The sequence below is a fragment of the Paramormyrops kingsleyae genome, unplaced genomic scaffold (genome assembly GCF_048594095.1).
Source record: "Paramormyrops kingsleyae isolate MSU_618 unplaced genomic scaffold, PKINGS_0.4 ups140, whole genome shotgun sequence".
Classification (NCBI taxonomy): domain Eukaryota; kingdom Metazoa; phylum Chordata; class Actinopteri; order Osteoglossiformes; family Mormyridae; genus Paramormyrops; species Paramormyrops kingsleyae.
In genome coordinates, this window is record NW_027326078.1 from 4333 (window position 1) to 13996 (window position 9664).

At 38.1% G+C, this 9664-nt stretch overlaps 1 long non-coding RNA gene across 10 annotated transcripts; it reads right to left on the minus strand.

Annotated features, from left to right (window-relative positions):
* Positions 1-339: 339 nt before the first annotated feature.
* Positions 340-3917, minus strand: LOC140587052 (uncharacterized). 10 transcript variants are annotated; one of them, XR_011988810.1, is made up of 8 exons: positions 3759-3915; positions 2900-2948; positions 2460-2641; positions 2080-2183; positions 1444-1749; positions 1264-1325; positions 895-961; positions 340-713 (listed from the first exon to the last, which is right to left on the minus strand). It is a non-coding gene; the product is annotated as an uncharacterized lncRNA (long non-coding RNA). The 10 variants fall into 10 exon arrangements; XR_011988811.1 differs by having other exon boundaries at positions 1444-1616; positions 1698-2641; positions 3759-3917; XR_011988806.1 differs by having other exon boundaries at positions 2080-2641; positions 3759-3916.
* Positions 3918-9664: the final 5747 nt, after the last annotated feature.

The window sequence follows — 9664 nt, forward strand, 5'->3', positions numbered from 1 at the left end:
TTGCAGGTTATTTTTAAAACCTAACTCCCGCGATTAACGAGGGACCACTGTATTACTAAATCATAGATTATTTTAAAAATAGTTTGTGCTTATCACATTTGAATTATACATTTATAAAAGTAGTTTGTACTTATAATTTGATAAGTACACAATTTTATTACATTTTATCACCTGTAGTCCTGATTGTGACTGTCAATGGTGACCAGATTTTTTCCCCCCTCAGAGTATTATATTGAAGCCTTAAAGACTGCAGAATTATGCTTCTTGCAGAGCTTTTCTCCATACTTCTGTTATTCGAAGATAATGTACGTCCTACATAAATAAATCACTATACATAGATAATTTGGCAAACATTTTATTTGTAGTGTATTGATGTATAAATTTGAACAAACGTGCGGAAAAAAACAAAAAACAGTATATGGAACGGAATAAAATAAGGAAAAATTTGTATTATGTAAACATGGCATGAATTTTAAGACCCATCCCATCAACGCAATTAGAGAGTAAGGTTTCCATGTCCTCCCTATTATTAAAAATAAACATGAATGGGTCATTCCTGTTGCCACTTTGACTCTCCAGGACCTCCCTGAGTGCTTCCTGCTGATCCTCAGCCTCCATCTGGAGAACAGCAGGTTCGGTCACCTCTCCACTGGAGAGTGATTCTTGCAAATCCAGCACACAGCACTGCAGAGGTCCCTCATGACGCGCGACTCCTATATGACATTGGAAGTGAATATCAGGGGTTAGGGTTAGTTAATCAGGCGCAGCTGGTAGTCAACAGGAAAACCACCTGAGAAAAATGAGGGACATACACACACACACCTCACTATTACACTGGGTACAGCAGTCAGTTACAGCTTGCCCACCAGGTCTGAGAACAGCAGGAGTGCTCACCCTCGAGAGAGGCTCCAAGTTTGCTTTCAGCAGGTGTGAAGCTTCCTCAGTCTTCCTCTGTCCATGTCTGAGTAGTACAAGTACACATCACACACACTACCAAGACTTAATGTTTCAATATCTCAATGTATCATCAATGGTGTCATTAATACCCATATACGCAAAACCTATCCATTAGCTGAATGCACTACCACTGAAGAATTAATGGAATATTACCTTAAAAATAACAAAAATATAATATTCAGCCTCCCTGCTGGGCTTTACCCGGTATTCTATATCTGACAGAAACCTCCTTCACTGCAGAGAAAGTGCACTTGATTCTGCATCTGAATGCATCTCAATGTACAACACGATGCTTTCCATACATACTTTTCCAAACCACTGTTCATCAGAGTTAGGCACCACCATTTTCTTATCCATGGCATGTTAGACTGAATATAAAAAGACAAAAACCATGCATTCAGAATGTTAGGACACCTTTTTCTCTTATAGATAACTATGCAACATTCTACAGCGTCGCAAAGAATACCTTCTTAATGACGTACTTACAGCAGTAAAGTGGAATGGTTCCCCCAAGGCCGTGCAGAGTGCATACTGACAAAATAGAGGGGAGGGGGGATAAAAACTTCAATTGAAACTACATCACAAGTGTTACACCCGACAATTCAAGGTAGTCCTTCTTACACACCACAGTCCACAGATCCAATCTGTTTCGGAACATCCTGCAAAATACAATGCATGATACTAAGGACAGTTGTTTCCAATAGAAATGTAGCAATAGAAAATGCTGAAATCCACTTTACCATGTTTTTCAGTAGCTTCCAGTCTCCTGTGGCAATTTAGTTTGCCAGTTTGCTACAATTAGAAATTTGGAATTGTCAGCGGCATTATGACTACAGCTTATCATGCAAGCAAGATTAAAACTTTGTGCAAGAATTAATGGACACACGGAACACCTTCTGTCACATGCACATGCGTACACACACACAGTCCTGGTCTGCAACCGCAGAAAAATGTTCCACATTGACTTAACAATAGTAGTACACCAAGTTTCTCTGGTATTGTGTTGGTCCAATTATTCACTGTTTATGAATGGCATGAACCAATGTGGAACATTTAGTATCAATATGGCAAAGGAAGCGAACACTGATGCGCAACTGCGCAGGAACTTTGCAGTTGAACAACCTGTATAAATCGACATAAAGGCCATCTCCAAACCCATGAAGGTTTGTCGAATCAAAAAAGCGGATGAATGATTCATTTATTATGCGATTCATTCATTATGAATTCTGTTGAAGGAATTTAATAAATGAATACATCGTCAGTTTGACAGACTTTTTACAACACAACTTACAAAAAGTTGCGGGTCTTTAATAAAGAGATCAAAACATACAGACAAAGCATGAAATGGTACAACACAAATGGGTACCAAGGAATGCTATATGTTAGTTAGATCTAGTTAAATAAACACTGTTCTGAGAACATATCTACTTCATTCACCAGAGTTTAGGAAAATCTACTAGGGTCAATATGATTTTAAAAACCAAAAATACCTGATGACATACCTTGGAATGAAATTCCGGTCTTTGCGTGTGAATGTAAATGCTCCTGAGCTCGCAGTAACGTTGTCGGTTTAGACATCGTTACTGGGCACAAAGGGCAATGGAAACTATTGTAAAATAGTGTAGCAATCGGTGATTCGACCAGAACGGGCACGCAGTAGTTGTGGAAGTCGTAATTTATTTCCCTAAAATGAACGGAGCAGTCACACACACGACGTACAGCCTCTCCTCAGCTTACACAGCGCCAAATCCAAGTGGATTCTGACAGGAATTTTATATCGCGCAACACAGGTGTGACAGAAAGAGTAATCAAAAAAAATTATATCCATACAGAATGAAATATAAACACAAAACTTCCCTATTAACTTACAACCAAATGGCTAACTTACAGTCAAAACAAAATGTCAAACAATAATACCTCTCGAACATAATACATAACCTACCTAAAATGAACGGAGCAGTCAGCGACGTACAGCCTCTCCTCAGCTTACACTAATCGTGGGAAGGGGAAAAGTTTATTACAAATTTTGCCTAAGGTTCCTTATCGATATATTAATAAATTATAACGTGGGGGGATATAATCAATATTGCTAAAGGAAATTTTATTCTAATAATTTAAACAACAGAATTTACAAATTATTAATTCTTTAGGTTAAAGTTGGCGGACAACACTCAAGTAGGAACCTTTGTGGCGGAACCAAAAAGTACAAACCAAACCAACGAAATGCAATTTTAAGTACAAACAGTCACAAATAACACGTCATAAATAATAATTACATAAAAAAAAACAAAGGACTGAAGGAGTTCATAAAACCAATAGCTACACATTAACATGGTTACATTAGCACATCTTGCTAACTGAGGCACGGCATTCCTTCGCCAAATTGACCTGTGCATCTGTTGGTCAAAATGAAAAACAAAACTCCGTGAGAACGATTGTGTATGCATTTATGGGCTTTTGAAGGAGTGTGATTACTTGAATACAATTCAGCAACACAGCGATTTGAGTCAGGCTAACTTACATTTACTTTATATATGCATTTGAGTGGCATGAAAGCACCATTCAACTGATCAGAGTAAGCCGCACATGAAAATAAGTTAAACTATTAAGTAAAAGTAGCAATAACCTAAGCACGGACTGTGTTTTATAGCAGCCAAACAATAGCGAACAAAAAAACAATTCCAACCGTTCTAAACATAACGAACAAAAACCATTCCACTTCCAAACATAGCAAACAAAGTTCCCATCCTTCCTGAATTACTAATAACTGAACATATTTAAACAATTAAAACTGAACTTACCGTTCTACTTTCCTTCGCCAATGTCTTGCTAAACAATGGACGCACTGCTAATGCTCGTGAGTATCCACCAAACTTTATGCGTGACGTCATTTCCGGGCGCTCAGTGGATTTCCTGCGTCTCAGTGGACGTGAGCCTCAGTGGATGTCTGCAGCCAGACTCTTCTCAAAGCAGGCTACTGCCGGAGCGGGAAAAAAAGTGGAAAATGTCCTCCCGACCCCGACCGGCGACCGAGCAAAGCTCAGGAGCAACTGTCCTTTCCGAGTTAATGTTACCGACGTTAGATAATATTACCCCGCGGGTGTTTGACGCGAAGGTACGCAGACAGAAATGCCGCTCGCACAACGCCTGCAGCTATCGATAACACTCGCGCTGTCAATTAACAAGGACAGACAAGTACTCACGTAGACCGAGAAAAAAATAAAAGTTAAAAATTAAACAGCAACCACCCATGTAACTGTACTGGCACACAAAGGTTAAGGTTAGGTATGGGTAGAGGTTAAGGGTGTCGTGATTGTGATTATAGTTTTCCCCATAGAAATGAATGGAGGGTCCCCAATTAGATACGAAGACCAACTTGTGTGTGTGTGTGCACATACACACACACTGGCCTATACAAGTGCTTAAGTATGAACAATAAAAAGTACTTCACATTCAAATCTATTAATCTTACAAAAAGCAAACTATTCTTTTAAATTCACTCAAGACAGTTTTAAATACAGCATTGTAAATTATAGTGCATCACAATAAGGAAAACTGAGTTGTAAGAGGATGTTTCCTTTTTATTTTGAAAAAGACATGGAGCTTGCCAGCACAGATTAGTGGAAAGACATTTTATTAAAACTGAATACCGATCTACAGCTTAATAATGAATTATGAAAATGTCTTGGCTAGTACTTTCAGAACTTTTATAAGTGGTGAATGAACTGATGGCAATGTCTGTTTTTTTTAAATATGTGTATTTAGCTCTAGTTTTGATAAGTTTGAATATTGATAACATTTAAAGACTGGTCAGCAATATTGGTATGTTAATCGATATATTGTGTCTCTTCATATTGTTTGTTCCATCTTAATAGTTCCAATATGTAATGCAAAATAGTAATAATAAGAAAGAGAAATATATTGCTTCAGAATTGTGGGAGGAAATTGAAATTGAAAAAAATTGTGATCGTTTTTACCCAGAATCATGTAGTGCGGTACATGCTTTTCGCAAATAGTAAGGAATGCAAAATGTCAGCAGTCAGGTTGGGATGCTAGGTTTGTTAATTGCTGTAATGTTTGAAATCGGAGGTTAGCATGTATAGCACCAGTGAGAAACCATATATACCCTTGCTAACATTGTAGTTACTGCACACTGAGAAATATTAATACAGCAATTAGTAATTTGTAATTAGTAACACATCCAACAACTGAAAAATTATGTTGTAAGGTGTGCACTTTTTGCCGCTTGGTTTTGTTGTTTTGCCACTTGGTTCCACAGGCCTGTCATGTGCCTTGCTCGTGCTTGGGGACAAGATGATCTCTAAAGCCTTCCCTGTGGCATTTTATCATTCAAATAAATGACAAATTGTAGTAGTGACACATATGTGGTTGATACTGATCTTCCTTTATCTAATCTTTTAGATAAATCTCAAGTAATACCAAATATGAACAGAAACTCAACAAGGCTGGTATACGTGATCCATACTCATAACCAGTGTTGGGCACATTACTTTAAAAAACAAAATAGAAACGAGTTAAAAAAAAAAAAGTAATTAGTTATAGTTACTAGTTACTTCTTCCAACTAACTGAGTTAGTAACTGAGTTGCAGCTTTATAAAAGTAACTAGTTACCTGGGAAAGTAACTTATGCATTACATTTTTTTTAAATGTTCAAATATGTCAAAAATGTGGATCCCCCTCCCCCCCTATGGTGGAAATTCAGCTGTATGTTCAATTATTTGTAATAACACTGTCAATCAAATATGTTTATTGAATGTTTAATAAAGTCTAAATATAAATAAAATAATAATTTTTTAACAGAAAACATTGTACACAAATCTACACTATTTTAATATCGCTGTAGGACAATGTGAGACAAGACACCTATCAAATTTAACATATCATTGTATATATGGTCATTGCTATGTATATAATAGTAGAATGATAAAACACAATAGGTGTTTTAGAACTTTACATATTTATTGCATATCAACAGGCAGCAGCTGGAGATCTAAATTAAATTATGCTTGTACCAAAATTAAGCAATGTACCAAAAATAAATTAATAAATATACAATCTTCGTAGTGCAAATTAAATCAAATTGTCACACAATTTCAGATGACTGGTAGACATACTGTATTTTCTTCCTCACAAAAGTATACAGTTTAACAATAAGAAGTGTTAGCAATATAATATTAAATATAATACTAAATGAAAAAATCAAGCTTAGGCTGCTTTGGTGGTGTGGCTCTGTCTCCTCCTCGTTAGCGGAGCTCACGTTAGCCGCACCTGGGTTTGGGCTACTATCAACATCCATGTTCTTGGCCACTAGTTTTGATGAAGCGTGAGACGACGATTTGAATTGCTTGTTACCGACGTGGGTAAAGACTTAGTTCCAGGTCATAATGTACATTTAACATATACTTTCTTGCCTTTATTTCAACAAGGGAAAAGTAATGTCTGCATTTCCACTGTAAAACCGCTACTTTTGAACTCACCATTGCTGTCTCTTTCCTGTGCATGCGTGTTTGTGTTTATGTAAACACGCGCCCACCTCTGCCTCTGGTTGGCTTACCATGAAATTTTACTCTACCTTAGCCAATCATCATCACTTATGCGGTTGTTTCGCCCCTCTCACCAAAGTAAAGAAAAAAGCTTTGCTGCTCCTGTGGCTGAGATCCTGGTTGGATGAAAACTGTAACGGCATTGCAACAATAGAAACAGTAATTGGTTAGATTACTCGTTACTGAAAAATGACTTTTTTTCAGTAACTCCATTATTTTAACGCCGTTATTCCCATCACTGCTCATAACCAAGTCATCTTTCCGTACCTCTTCAGCGTTGCAATGTGGCGACATCCCCAACCTGAAGTATTATGACGTCTTCAACTATTTAGTTCACACCATGTCTCAATACAGGCGTGAGTAGTTTAAAGCTTATGAAAGTTTAAATGCAAGCAAGTTTTTTTCTGACTGGTCATGTACACAGGCCTGGTGTATGGGAAATTCCCTAAAAAGATTGATTCCTAATGGTATCAAAAGTGAGTTTTATCCTTTTATTAATACTGCGATGTCTAATGACAGGAAGACAGTATGTAAAACAACTGTGTGTACTGTAAATAATTTTTTATATCAGCCTAGGACTGGGCAATATCTTGATGTAATTTGAGTAATTTTTCTTCCCTTCAATGCTCCATTTTTACTTAAAATTTCATTAGAACTGCCCTTAAACAGGTTCAAAACATGAAAAAGGTGACACATTGAATGGACTGCAAACAAATCTAATTTCAATAAATGAATCATACATATAAATAATAGACAAAAGCGTGTATTCGAGGGGCTGCCAATTTTTCTGTCTGACCGCTGCAATCCACTCACTGGGTCTGCTGGAAATCTATGAAATGTTAAACCAGATTTATCACCTCTTTGACATCTCAGCCATAATTAAAAATCTGCTGGAAGATTAAATGCTTTGCTGCTTCTTTTGCCACTTTGTATGATGGCAATTCCTTTCAAAAAATCACAAGTTTGCTTGACCAGCACTAAATGAGCAGACCGGGGGGGGGGTTGGTGCCACCACTACTGAGCAATGGCACTAATTACAAGAACAGAGCGCTGATGCTGAGCTCTGTGCAAAGCTCAATGCTTGGCATGTGACAACCCCCTTAGGCATGAAGTGATGGAGCTGCTGTGAATCACAGTGTGATGCGAAGAGTGCTTTGAAATGCATGGGCCATCTGTAATTGGTTTCCAACTTTGAAATATCCCGTCATTGTCTGTCAGCTTCTATAAAGATACCACTGTATCCCTAAGTAGGTCATCTTCTAGGCATTGTTCAGACAAAGTGGACCAGTGATGTTAGGAATCAGGCAGTGATCACATCTGCACACAAAGCAGTTGTGTGTCTCCAGTAAGTTATGCTCCTTTCTTGAGAGCATCAGTATAATGGATGTTGAAATTCCATAGTATGCTCCCAGCCCATAAGGGAGGACTCCTGAGACTGGCAGAATCCACTAAGGTAGCCAAAGTAATGTGTTTATTGTGATAGGGTATGGTGTGTTAATCTTTAGAGGAGAGTGTTAAGGGGCTTGGAAATTTTGGCAAGGATTCCCCTGGAGTGAGTTGCTCAGACTCGGTGGGCTTATAGGCTTTTCATGAGAAAGTTTGGCTGAAAAGAAGAAGCAGATGGGAAGAAGCCAGACCCAGTGCAGAGTGTCAAACTGCCCTGTGCCGCGTGCTGCCTGCTGTTTCAGCATCACAGAGGTAGCTGCTGGAGGTCCATCTACTGCTGCGATGCTTCACTGCCTGAGGACTAAAATATGTGGGGTGAGCAACAGAAGAGGTGTGAGACACTTATGGGACAGATCAGTGGGGTAAATATTTCTGGGGCAACAGCACAGGGAATTTTAGGATGCTAAATATAGGTAAGATCGCTCAGATCTAGTGGTGCTTCTGATACCATCCAGCCATCTGACAAGCTCTTTAATGCCTCATCCTTTGTCTCCAGCATTTCAGAAATTAATTAAGCAGCATGCTGGAATAAGCTGTCTACTACTATTTTGCTTCTCTATTTTTAAGGAAGCAAGGAAAATTAAAAAGCAAATGGGTGACAATGCTTTTACAGGATAATTGGCAATCTGCCGCTGGCTCAGATGGGGAAAAGCTGACAAAGTATATCCTTTCACTGATTACATCCCCTCATTTACTTACCTCTGTTTGAGTACAATATGTTTTTTAAAGTATGACATTTATTGTCATGGGAAGTAAAGTTACTCATGCAAAATTTGTTCATTGTATTCTCCAGATGCTGGCGTATGGTTTTGGGAACGGTCCACCATAGATGCTTAACGCGATTGCTTGTTTGATCCTGCATATTTAAGTCCATGTCGGAGTCTGTAACCCCAGATCCGTCATTAACCCTCTGGAGTCTAGGGGTAAGGGACACACTTTCACTGACTGGGGCATGGTCACACTTTTCATTCAATATCATAAACTTAATTCATGGCAAATAAATTATTTCTTATACAGTATATTTGGTTTGCCAACAAACTCATCTTAATATTAGTGTACTTCATAAATATGTCAGATTTATGTGCAGTTTGTAATTTGACATCAAAGTATAGACATTGCAAAATGCAGTTTGGAACACTTGCAGAAACATTATAACAGTACATAGTAAGCAATGGTGGAAGTTTGTTTTGATCGCATATATCTGATCACCAAAGTCTTGGCTACATGAAGATGACTAAATGGTGTAGTTGCAACATTCAGTTGGATAAATAAATAAAAAAAACCTAACTCATGTCACTATTTCTGGCTCCTTTCATTGAATATGTAGCAACTTGTATGTAGCAGTGTATGAATGAGCCATTGACACCTGGCTACATCCCTCCCCCCCTTTTATGGTGCTGATGGGGATGTATCTGGATCGCGTTTCACTGTTGCGCTGTTCATAAAATTACCATGCGAATGCGATTTGAATACGCGCTAATGCGGCTATTTAGAATGTGAATAGCGATCTTCGGGTGACAGCGGTACTACACGCCCCCAATACATGTAAAACAAAGTAACGTGACATGGTTTACTTTTTTGCCGATTTAACCTATTTTTAAAAACTTTAATACTTCCGACAATGGACGTTTTTCATGTTTCTATAATAAGATTTCAGTGAGTTATGAACTGAAATACACAAGAAAGATACGCGGCAT